A 13,763-nucleotide genomic window follows, 5' to 3' on the forward strand; every position below is an offset into this window, starting at 1 on the left:
AAAATTTGCAATTTTGGAGGAGTATTTAACTATGTTGTAAACATTTAACATTTCCTGTGTAAAGCAATGCAGTTTTTAAAAGAAAACACTGAACAAGCAAAAGGCGTAAACCTGATTCCACTGAGGGACAATCTGCCTGTGAGAAATCTCTACAGCAGACTGAAATCTAGCTGCTGGTAGTTTATTTGCTGGAAGAAAACCAGACCATCATTTGCCCACTTCCCAGAAAAGAGCATCTGTGGGTGTTCTCACTTCTTTCTCACCAGTACTACAGATGAAATCTTGCAATAAGACCTGATTGTTAAAACAGCTACCTCAAGCAAACTGTTATGGAAAACACTGACATCAGCCCAACTTCACTGTTGTTGTGCTTGTACCCCTCTTGTGGTGCGACAGCATTACAAACTGGGCTGCTTCTTTCTTGGAACTAGAAATGCAGCAAGAACTGCTAAAGCTAGCTCTAATTCTTTGCTGCATTATTTTGTTTGCTTAAAGCCTTCTTTATCCTAACCTCTAATTACATTTATCCTGAGTAAATACAGATAGGAGAAAAAAAATCTTTAAAAACCACTGAGTTATCCAGGAACATGTGGTATGAAGATGATGGGAAGTGGCTTCTCCTACTTGTATTTGTGTGTCCCAAAAATAAAGTATTCCTCTGTTGTCAAAAGAGACATGTACAGTTGGTATTCTTCCTCCATCACATAGCAGAGGGAACCATCAGAGACCCTGCAGCACTGTGATCTTGTGTGCTAAAGGAAACCTGGATTCATGAGTCTTTGTAATACTCATTATAGTAGTTGGGTACCCTACATCAGCAGGTAAATGCTTTCATTTCCTGCCTTTGGAATGTTATGAATCCATTATGGGGAGAAAAAAAAAAAAAAAAGGAGGGAAAAGCAACAAAATAAACTAGGTTTGTATTCCCTCTATACTGTGTTCTGCTTCCTACTGTTAGAAAAGGCCAACTTTAAGCTATCATTGCTATAAATCCTTAGGAAAGTGTCCACTTTCAACTCTAGCTATACTCTATTTAGCTGGTTATCACTGCCCACCATTTGGAGGTCACCACCTCTACAGGTTCTGCAAAAGCATAAGTGAGAGTGCTCTCTACAGCCTCACCAAAGTCAAAGAGGTTAGTTGAAACTACCTTCACTATGAATTAAACTGAGCTGGTCCACTTTGCCTGAGATGATAAAGGATCACCTACTTTTTTGTATCAGCAGGCTTCAGAGAATGGTGACAAATACTATTGTAACAAAATTTTCATCTATCCCAACCTCACACAGCAGCTATCCCTGTGGGTAATTTGATACAGACTTTCCCCTCCACCCATGAAGACTGTGTTCCTAAAAATTACACTTATTAGTAAGTCAACAGATAGCAAAGCAAGTTTTTTTATCCCATAAGAATGACTGCAATAGAAGGGAGATGCATACAGGAACTTGAGTATAATTTAAATACATGAGGACAGTGTATATGGAGTGGGAGTTGGAAGAGGCAGAAGAAAGATCAACTGGAGATGTTGGTTTTGGGAAAGCTGAGATGTTTCAGAATGATCTGTCACATAGCTTGTATTAAGCAATAAATATTATAATATTATTGTACCCCTGTACATCATCACCCTGTTTTTTCATCCTTCATCCTTGATAGAAAATTCACTCAAGTTGGAGGAAGATGATGACTATGATGAAAACATAACCATTCAGAAATAGGCAGCAAGAAGGCAGAAATAATTTAGGTCAGGCTTTTGGCCTCATCAAGTGGCAATGTTTGACAGATGTTTATGTTCCAAAAGAGCGCAGACACAAACACCAGCCTCCTGAAAGCCAGCATCTCCTCCAGATGACAAGCCTGATGATCTTACCGCCTCCTTTTGAATAGTTATGCCTTCATCACTGTCCTCTTCCTCAGATGAATTAAGGTCAATAAAGTGTGAAGGATGGAAATGGGTAATGGAGGTTAGCAGGGAAGGCTGTTAAACTATTAGCAGTGAAGCTCGGAAACAACAGCTAAGAAAGCAACAGTGCCGGGTGTTGCTGTGCTGCATACTGAGGAAGTGGTATGAGACATGCTGGGGTTGGTCTGCCTTTAGCAAAAAGGCAAAAGTTTTCCTTACGATACTTGTGGTAGGAAGATTCTGTCTAGTTTAATGTCTCCATAACATATTTCCACTAGAGTTTATATCATGGAAGTCAGGTTCTTCCTTCACTGACCCTTCGAATAAGCTATTAAGCTGTCATATCATTATGCATTCCCAAGCTTTTTGTTCAGCAGCACTCTTGCCTCATTTGGAGCAGTAGATGAACAATGCTCACTTAATAAACAACAATTCAGTACTGTTTTCCCTTGGTTACTCAGTGTGTGGCCCTCAAACTGATTTATTGCATATTGTTTTGAGGACAGAGCTATGAATTCTCTTAGGAATTTTCCATGCAAGGGTGCACGCATGTGTCTCACAAAGCAAGTTATTTTACTGTTGTTATAGATGAGGGGCTACACCACAGAGAGATTACATTCAAAATTATTTGCTGGTTTTGGTTGCCTAATCTGAAGCGTTCTGGATTTGGTTTCTTCAAAGTATTTCCAATGAATAGCCCTTCATATGCTAAAATATAAATCCCATTGCTCTTACTGTGAGTTCTCAAGGCTTTTACAAATTATAGGCTGAGATCTCTAGCCAGGCATATAGAAAATCAGAAAGCATGTGGTTGCAACCATATAAATGCAGTGGAACTAAATTCTTTAAGGTGGAATGAACTGTGACTTCTTTTCTCTCCCAGCACCCCCATATCTGATTTACTGTCATTAACCTTCAGCAGTAAAACAGATAGTCATTCTAAAGACAAAAATGAACTTCCCAACACCAACTTGGTTCATTCTTAGAGGCAAGGGGTACAAACAGATTAGAGGAGTTAGGAGAAAATTCACAGGGAAATGGGGAGGAGGCCACAGAACAGAAATCTCAGATCCCTTCGACACACAATGTCAATCACCTGCATGTGATCATGTAATTACGACAAACAGAATTAAAAAGGCTTTGAAGTCAAGTTATATTTGTGAGGTGACCATCTAGGGTGAAGTGATGTGATCTGTCTCCCTAGTATGGGAAGTTGAAGCTAGGACGTGCAGTTGTGAGCGGCCCACCCCAGGGCAGAACGTGGGAGGATGCAGCCATACAGGTCCCAGCTGGCAGCCAGTGCTGGGTGCTCCATGCCAAGACCAGGGCTGAGGCGACAGCACTGTCATCTGCTACAAATGTGCCCTGGTCAAGTCACTGAGGAAGCCATCAGGTGAAGAAGCAAGGGAGGAGCTGAGCAGACTGTATCCTCAGAGAGGATAAAAAAAGACAGGACCTTAGCAGAGCCAAGAGCTCAAGCCCCACGTTGTACAGAGGGAGGAAGAGACAGAAGCTCTGCTTCTAGCAGAAGACAAGGTGGATACTGGGATCTTGTGACTCCTGGAGCAAGGCAGAGTTCTTTATCCAGCTGCAGTGGTTTGGTTGGAGACCAGTTACAGGACCCCAAGACAAGAGGAGGCCGAGCTCTGCCAGGGGAGACAACTGGGCTGGCCGTGCCTGACAGATGGAAAACAGTGCAAATAGAAAATAAATAAATAAAATAAAATAAAATAAAATAAAATAAAATAAAATAAAATAAAATAAAATAAAATAAAATAAAATAAAATAAAATAAAATAAAATAAAATAAAATAAAATAAAATAAAATAAGGAAGTAATGGGTGATAGTGCCTGGGGGATTGCCTTCTGTGGGAGACAGAAGTACTTACCTGTTGCACCAAGCTGCTGTCTCCAGAAGGTTGCTGCTTGCCTGAGGCCTGCATTTGGGGCACTGTGGAGACCTGGCTGAATAATGTTGGTTTTGGTCTACTGTGCTTTGCTTCTCATCCATATCTACATGGGCAGTAATGATACCATACTGCTAGTGAAGATTTTGAGCAGTTCTCTGGGGGCAAGGTTGAAAGGTGTGGAGCTTCAGGTGCTCTCCTCAGCCCTGCTGGTCAGGAGGAACAGTTCGAGCACAAGTGGAAACACAGCTTCATATCTGTCTGGTGTCACAAGAGCTTTGGCATCTATGACCTTGGGGCTGTGAAGAATGAGAACTGCCAAGGAAAGATAAGATCCTTCCCCGAGAAAAAGAGGGACAAGGGCATATTTGCCAACAGACCTGCTAACCTAGTGATGAGGGCTTTAAACTAGGTTTAAGAAGCATTTCTTCAGAAAAACATGTGAGGGTCCTGGGGGACTTGAGCCCATAAGTGTGCCACTGCAGTGGTGAAAGTTAACTGCATATTCACCTGTGTTAGCAAGTGCACATCCAGTAGAACGAAGAAAGGGTTATTCCCTTCTACTGGTGAGGCTACACTAGGAGTTCTGTATTGTTTTGGGCCTCCCAGAGGGTATGTCAACAAACTGGAGAAAATCTAGAGAAGATCCAGAGATATTTAAGAAGATGGCATACATGATGAGAGACTGGAGGAACTGAGTTTGTTTTGAGGAGATGCTAAAGGAAAAGGGAGAGGCGAATCCCTTTGGGGGTTGGACCCAATGATTTCTTGAGGTCCCTTCCAATCCCTACTATTCTGTGATTCTGTGACTAACTGTCTCTAGCTAGAACCTATCTAAATGGGTGGACATTAGAGAGAACACAGAACCATATTCTATCTTCACAGAGGCACACAGCAAAAGCAAAAGAAACTGCCATAATGTGCAAGAGGGAAAATTCTTTACATGAGAGTAACTGGGTAACATGGAGAGAGGCTGTAGCACCATCCCTGGAGAATTTCATAACCCTATGGACAAGGCTCTGAGCAGCCTGAGCTAATTTTGTGATTATCATACTTTGAGCAGGTGATTGACTTCAAGAGCTCTTGTCCAGACTATTTTTTCATCTCTATTATCTATCCAAATTCTCATTTACTTTAAAATTAACTCCTTGTCACTACAGAGCACACTCTTTTCTGCTCTCATAAATCATGTTTCACTGTTGCTTTCAAGCCAGAGATAATGTCCTACTATTTGACATTGCACTGTGAATGTTTATCTGCCTCGGTGCTTTGCCAGGGATCATAGAGGAATGCTGTGGTAGAACTAAAGCTGCCATAACACCTAGTGCAGTTATTCACATTGAACAGCAGGTAATGGCAAAGATGCTGTCTGTATACATTTACCACATCTACCTCATTCTCTCTTCTCAGCTCTCTATGATGGCAATAAATCACTGAAACAGAACGTGGCTTTACTAGCTTGACAAAGTTCCTATAATTTCTTTCACATTTTATGCTGAATGGACACCTTTCATCAGCAACAGCCTGAGCAAAGATATTTCTGCCCTGCAACTGAGTGTGCAGAGTGTACATGCTTGCAGTTTTCCTTGTGTCACACGCTAAGAGTAAGAATCATCTGCTAAGCTGAGCAAAAAGTTTCTGGGATAATCTGAATGTGAACGCTGTTGTCTGAAAAGAGTTATCTGATGCAATAAAGGCATAAATAACATGAGAACTTCTGGCTGAGCAACTAAGGGTTACTTGCTGTCTCTGCCAGAGCTGTTGCTGAGGATTGGTTGCAACATCACAGGGGCACTTAACAGGAATTAGTGGCAGCTTGGTTCCATGCAAGACAACACTCATGGTGCTCAGCTTGCTTCACTGGATTCTGCAGTATCTGTGAGTACAGTCACTGCTGGGATCTTATCTTTTTTGTCAAGGTAGGAAGCAATAGCAAGACCAGGAGCATCCACTGGAAACCATGCAGTCTAGGCAGTCAGTCAGTCAAGGTCAGTGCAGAAAGCTATGGAAGCTATAGCTTTTTCTTAGTCTTACACAACATGGCACAAGGTCTCTGTGTTTTGATACAGAATTGGCTCAAAAGACCCTGGTCAATAGTGCAGCCACCTTCAGCTCCAGTGGAACAGGAGGACAGAAGAGGTTCTTTGCCAAAAAGATGACAGCTAAGAAAATTATTATTTTATTTTTTTTTTAATTCGGTAAGTTTTAATATAGATGCTTCTCTCCTTTTCCAGATGCAGCACTTACCATTGTGAATCTGTAAAGCCACACATTTCTATAAGGTTGTATGAGGAAAAAATGAAAAGGAAAGCAATTTCAAACAGTCTCTTTATTACAGTATGGTCTATATTATGGAAATAACTAACAAGAGCATATACAAATAATCAAGGGTTATTTTACAGAGTGTTATATTTGTGCTCAACAATTTCTCTTCTCAAGGACAAGATGGGTTTCAAGCATTGCTCTATCATAAACTACCAATAACACCTGTGGCAAAAGCAGTGTTGGGGTTCTTAAACCTGTACGTATAACATAGCTGGTAAGTGCTTTCCTAAAACAGTGTGCAGGTAAATGTCTGGAAAACCAGACATGACACCATAAACACAGGACCAAAATGCGGCATGTATGACTGGCACTTGTCAATGCTGAAAATTCAGAAAATCATTAATGTGCAAGGTCTTTGAGGAGCACTATGAGATTATCATCTTGGTTTTTTATATGCAATGGATGCAAAGGTGCAGACTTAGTCTGAGACGAGGGATTCTAACATTCCACTAGCAGTTAATGTGTAGTAAAGTGCTGTGATATGCAATTGTTCAGACTATGAGCACTACAACCCTCTTGGGTTTAAAGGCTTAAAAATCCGAAAGAAACCTAAGTAGCTTTCAGGTGCATACAAAGATCATTGTGAAACTAGATGTTTTTTCATAGCTGTAGGCCTTTCAGCAAAAAATCTTAAGGTCATTTTTTTTTTTGTCTGCAAAACTCACACATTAGATCTGTTTTGGCTCCATCTAGAGATTCGTTTACAAATTGACAGTGGTACAGTCATCTGGCATATCCATGTAGGCTTTGTGTAAGACACCAAAAAAGTACATGAAGTTGAGTACACACACACAACTATTTTTAATGCTTAGATTACGGCTGGTTCAACAACACATGCCCTTCAGACTCAACAAAGCACACAATCTTAAAAGGGACATTTTTGTCCAGGTGAACTTTTAGAAAGCGACTAAAACTTTCTGCAGAGTTTATAGCTTGATGTGCTTTGGAACATCCTACTTCATATGTACTCAGCAGCAGCCTGCACTGTAGATTACCTGAACCCTACTTCACTATTGAAGGCTCGGATGGATAATGGGTAGTTTTTAGACTGGGGTTATTTTCTCTTCCCATCCAAAGTCTTCTCTGGATGCAGTTCTACTGTACATCCACAAAACTAGTAGTATTGCTGGGTCTTGGTCAAGACACAATTGTTTGAAACAAAACAGTTTCAACATACTACAGCAGTTGCCTCTTTGTAGCCTTCAGCAATCTGTAGCTTTGTACGGGGCTGTTACTGGGAGGAACATTCCCACAGCATGTTAGTGCAGAAGGAGGAAATCAGCCAGAACTATCAGTACCGTGATCTTTGCCATCCTGATAGGATCCTGAAGGTCTTAAAGACCAAGAAGCGACTCACATAGTACAGCAGTACTATAAGTACACGTGGAAATTCAGCACTTCAAGAGAAGACATTGCAGATATTTAAGCAACAGGAGTCCCTGACTGTCCAAGCTGAACTCCAACTTGAAAAATAATCCGTGGAGGTATAAGTTCATTATCCTGGTTCCCAAATGGAGAAAAGTCCCGCTTTTCCTCAGGGATATACAGACTTTTATTACAGATCTCCCTTCATTTCCCATGTATAGCAACTGTTACCTGCACATATCTATCTATACTGTTGAAAGCCACTTCATTTAAACAATCAGAAAAATAAATCAAAAAAAAAGTATCTCTCTATTTTTTTCCCAGAGGTGACAGCTTACCATTGGGAAAAAAATAAAAAAAATAAAAAAATAAAATCTATATTCACCTCAAAAGCTTAACAGCAGTTTAGAGAAAAGTATTCCCATTGCAAAATTTTAGTTCAGAAACACAGATCAAAAACATGATAAGAAACTAAATAGTAGATCAAGGTTTACATTCTGAAAAGCATAACTCTGGCAGAAATAGCCCGTTTTGCTCAAGCATGCATGTTTTGTGGGATCTAATTTCTAAGAGAAAGAGACCAGGGAATGAATGAAATCAATAGTCTAGGCATTTAACAAAAACTGCATTTAAATGTAATGACACATAAAGGTTTTTAAAGTAATGTGGTTCACTAAGATTGTATTTTAAAGATCAGATGTATGTACGATCACTCGATTTACAAACCCCATTCATTTTAGTCTATCGTTTCCTCAGTACAACACTCTTCCAAGAAAGTGTTAGTACAGCATTCAGAGCAAAAACTGCAAATTTGTCTGAGGTCCTGTCTTGCTACTCCCACAAAGCTGATTGCTAATCTAGATTACTTGTATAGTGGGGAATCAATGGGCTTGGTGGGAAAAGAAAAAAAAAAAAAAGCAAGCATATTAATGGGAGGAATAGAAATTATTGCATTGTCTTTCCCTGTTTTTTCACAACTCCAGTTTCATGGAACAGAGGAAAAACCTGCAAGAAAATAAGCCAATTTAAATAAAAACAATCAACTAGCAACTTTCAAGAGAGGGTCTTGCTCATTTTGAATATATGTAAAAAGAGCAGAACTAAGAGGGAGTGCTCCAAGGATAGTGCTCCTCTGCCATTCCAGCCCAACCCTCACTCCAGCTGAAAACTTTGCTGACTCAGACCTAGTTCTGGATCCAGTTCTTTTTTGAAGGTAGGTGCCTGAGCTGGTATTTAATGGGACTCACGTACCTACAAGCTTAGTCCTGTAGAATGGTAGCCAAAAACATCTCCTAAAATTCTCCTACTGTGCTTGTCCTGAATAATGAACATTTTGGCAGGACAAAGAAACTCAATATTTATATAAAGTTTGAATTTACTTAATGTCCACAATAGATGTCTATACACCAAAAGATATTCAAGCCAGTAAGTTAACTCAAACCATGTGTAACACTGAGTTCAAAAGAAAGCATAACCATTACTCAGAAATACTCACTTTTCTAAGAAGTCAGCAAACTGCAAACTGATAAATGTGAAATTGAACCTATCTCTATCACAGAAGATTGCATACATACATACAGGCAAGCTCTTTCCAGGTAAGTACACTAGACTAATCTGTTTAAAAAAACACAATCCTTTCCAGATTCCTTTGAAAACCTAAGTCAGGCTTTCATGTTCAAGAAAACTAAATCTGGGACAGAGTTTTGGATGATGAGTCCCAACCCTGCCTGCAAAAACAGTTCAGCTGGGAAGCTGTGGGGAGGAAGAAAGCAATCACAGGTTTATATTTTATAGGTTTTCAGGTATACCTCCCCTCATTTGAGATCGTAGTAACCTGGCTTCATATCCCTCCCTGATCACTACACTAGCTGACATGAATCCCTTTCGTAGCCACAGCCACCTGCTCCCTGGCATCACACAGAGGCTTTTAATTTCTTAATTCCAGGCTGTAGATTCTCCTCCTGCTCCTTTGGGTTGAGTCCCGGCTCAGCTATTAGTCTGCCAGGTAAAACTTGGCAAGTTGTGCTTTCTATGTATGTCTTTTAGTGGAAAGATGTTAGTATGGTTGTCAGTGGTGAAGTCTGCTAAGAAACATACTGTCACACAAAGGCTTTAGCAATGGAATCTGTGAACCATAGTTAGAAACACCTACCATTCATTTTGGAAAGCCAGTGACTGTAATCCAAGAGCAGAAATGAACACCAAGACAGTAGAAAGCCGGACGTTAGGGCAGACAGGTTAGAAGACAGTGCAGTCAGTCCTTCCAGGTAGCCTGGAAGCACTATTCAAAATACATTTCTCTGGAGTCATTCACTGAGCCAGATATTTTTTACTATATACAGTAAATAAAAATAAATAGAAGGATTGAAGGTTTGGTTTTGGTTTTGTTTTAGAACTTTTCTCTACCAAAACACTTGCTTGAGATCAGTAGTTTCGGAGAGGGTCATAAAAATAAAACAGCAAAGATCATGCAGAAGTCCCCAAAACCACGAGGCTCCAACCTACCAAAGTGATCATTAAAACTAAAACAGAATGATAAAAAAAGTAATGTCATCTACCGGTCAATGCTGTACCCAAGTCAGAGCTAAGACCCCCTCACCTTCAACACTTTGGGTTACAAATAAATTCAGTGTTTACATCCTGACTCATCTAGTCTTCTAGAGTAAAGAATGTTATAGAGCTAGGCACTATCAAATAATTTGGTTAATTTCTTCTTAATAGCTAATTAACACTTCCTATGCCTAACTAAAACCAACCAAACTGTCACTCACTACTTACGCTGGTTTCAAACCTGCTGCCTTCTCCTGCAAAGGGGATATATATTGGTAAACTATCTATACAAAGGAAAGCCTCACCCAATTTTCCTTTCTCCTTTCACTAAAGTATATTCCGGTAGCAGAAGACAATAGCAAAATAGTAATAAAGTTAAGATTATAATAGATTGAATAGATTGGCACCCGCACACACAAATATAGTGCCAGTATCACAGTTTAGCAAGTTAGACTTGTTCTGCAGTTCAGTTGTGTTAAATAATACCTGGCAAAAGAAGCAAAAAAAAAAAAAAAAAGGAGTCCACCTGTTTTTCAAACTAAAATTAGAGATGATTGGAGCCTTGCTTGAATCCTATTTTGCTGCTTTTCTTGTCTCACTACAATGTATTCGTTTCTATCTTGGAGGCCTTATTATAATGGCATGTGATATACAATATTCGTATCAAAATTTTAAACTTGCATTGTGCTGGAGTTATTAGATACTATTGTGGTATTCTATATATTAGATGTTCAGGGTGATCAAGACTTGAAAACTTCAGTTGAATTTTATTGTGAAGTCAAGAAAGAGCATAGTATTTTCGATAACAGATGCCCTCAGACATGGCAGTGTGGTAATCCCCACATAGCTCCTAACAAAGCGCAGTAGGAGTGGACACACGTGCCACAGGTAGAGCTCAGAGCACTGCTGCAGTGGTGTCGGGCACACGTTTGCCATGAGATGGTGAGTGCTCCAGACAGACTCCGAGGCTGGTTGAGTTGTACCAACAACCACCTCTGCTTGGTACCTCCAGAGCAGCCCAGGATGGGCAGCATGTAAAGCACGTGGTGTGCTGGTTTGTTAAACGGGATTTACAGCCTCTCTGCACTGCAAAGCAGTGCTAAGCAAGTAAAGGGTAATACTGCTGCTTATACCTTCCTCCATATGCTCCCTTTTCCTCCTGTACCCTAGCTTCTACTTTGCATGTAGCTTCTTCCCCATATCCACCACGTGGCCCCATGACAGGCAGCACACTCCCTTATTTCTCACTGTTTTCCTCTAAGCAAGTTGTTATTTCATAGTGAAGGACATTTGGTGCAATGAGCAGTTTATATGAAGAAACACCAGATAAAAAACTGCTTTTGTGGAGTTTGTTATCTTTAGAAAAATAATTCTGGGAAAATTGCTTACAACTGCGAACTATGAAAATGTGCTTGCTTGTAATATGACCCAAGGTCACAAGTACTTCTAGTTTTCAGGAATATATGAGACTAGAAATGGCTGGTGTCATCGTCGAGGGACAGAGTAAAAAATGATGGAAGCTTTGTGTGGAAAATTGTTTCTGAACATCCTCATTCTTAGCACCTGCAGTTCATGAGTTTAGCACCTGATTTTTCAGGCTCTTCCGTCATGAAAAACTCCACCATAAAAGAGCCTGCTAACATCAAAACCTGTATTTAGGCAGGGCAGATACTTCGGGGATCCTAGGTGCCTGTGGTAGTCTGGTATGGTACAGAAGCTTTTAGAAGAAACAAGTATGCCAAGAAGAATGGGAACTGCACAAAAGACAACTGGAATGATCAATTTAAACACCCCTGAAGAGAAATTCCCACTGCAATTTACACCTAATGAAACGAGTTGAGCAGAACATTTTTCCCAGGATTTGTGAGACTACAATTTTTTTCCCTTCTAAGCTTGACTGTTTTTAGATTCATCTCTGTCCACTCTGTGGTTTCCAAATCTAAGCTAAAATCACGATCACCTCCCTGCCATAACTTTTCAATAAGGAGAAATGTGCAGATTTTCTCACTTGCAATTCTGTAGAAAGGAGTCTTCTGGAAACGAGGAGCAGGCAGCAGGAACAGAAATGAGCAGAGGAAGCAAAGCCTGTAAGAGGTACATGAAAGGCTACCCTCCCTCTCCTGAGCGCTATCTACTGCTAAAATGTAGATAAGTGACTTCCCAGTGTGTGTGCTGCGTTACTCCAAATCCCCTTGCGAAGAATGGAGCATCCACCACTGCAGTTCTGAGTCCCACTGTGGGTGGCCAGACATCTGAAAGCAGGGCTCTAGTATCCTTTGAGTACCTAAAGAGCCTGCACTTAGTAACTTCTGCTGAGTAAGGGAGGCTCTGTGACTGCTGTCTACAAATCTCCTGGAAGTACAGCATACGTTTTAAGGGAAGGAAAAAAATAAACCTCAATTTAGAAATGACCACTGACTAAGAACCTGGCACACGACTGGTTAAGCGTTCCAGCGGCTAATTATCTTCCATTAAAATTGCCTACTTGAAGCCAAAAGTTATCTGGCTTCAATTGCAAGACATTTCATCCTATTATAACTTTGCTAGATCAAAGAATTCTTTTATCAATCTACTTTTCTCCATAAAGGTAATTATAGGTAGATAATCATTCCGTAACGATGTCTGTCTTTAAACTGAATAAATTAAGGTCTCTTAGTATTATAGGGCATGTTCTTGATTCTTGGCACAAGAACTGGATACTAGATTTGGCACTAGTGTAAGCACTACTGGAACAAAAGTAATATTATCTCCCCCATACCATTTGATATTCCCTTTTTAATGCATCCAAGAATTGCATTTGGCCAAGTGGGAGCTTACATTCAGCTGACCATCCATCACATCTCCCAACTTTCTCTCAAAACACTGATTCCCGGGACGGACTCCCATTCTGTTTCCAGATGTATGACTTTACACTTGGTGATAGTGAAACAGGCTGCCCGAGCTGGACACCAGCAAAGGAATACCAATTAACTGTAAAGCCTATAAACCCTAGCATGCCTGAAAACTTTATAAGCGAGTTGTTAGCATTTCAAAACTGTCTCCTTTTGCTTCTCCAATAGCTATTAGGTAAAGCTTCTGGCTTCAGTTCTGAGAAAAAAAAGGAAGATGATTGCCATTCTGAAGGAGGATAAGAGTTCACAGAAGTTTTATTCCAGAACATGTCAGTCTCTGGCAGTTATGAAGAATGAAAAAATAACAGCATGTTTGCAAGAACTTGAACTTTATCATAAAATGTTGATAAAAGATTTGCATTATTTATTGCTTAGGGACCAAGTGATTTTCTTCAACAGCTACATTTTTAACTCATATTACTTTGTAAATGTTCCAATATGTATTATTCATGCATTGTGTAAGTGGATCATGCCTCATTTCCAGTGCAAATTCTGACCTCAACTATCCAATCATGTGCTGCTTCTATAATTGAATGCCATTGGACATGCCTGAAGAGCAAATCTGAAATCCTCAAAGTTGCGCTAGTATAAAAGGTGACTAACTCCTCTAATTACGCAGGGTTATTGGACTTCTAACATAGCTAGGCTTTTAACACTGGTTTCCACACCACGTATTAACATTTTGAAGTTATCTGAAAGTGGGTTTCAGAGGTAGGTTAAGAAAAAGAAGTTGCTCAAGTACCATGAAAACCAAGTCAACTTCCTCCTCACTAATGCACGTATTCTTTAAACAAAATTTGGGACTTAAGGTGTAACATTATCAGAC

The sequence above is a fragment of the Anser cygnoides genome, chromosome 2, assembly GCF_040182565.1.
Source record: "Anser cygnoides isolate HZ-2024a breed goose chromosome 2, Taihu_goose_T2T_genome, whole genome shotgun sequence".
NCBI lineage: Eukaryota > Metazoa > Chordata > Aves > Anseriformes > Anatidae > Anser > Anser cygnoides.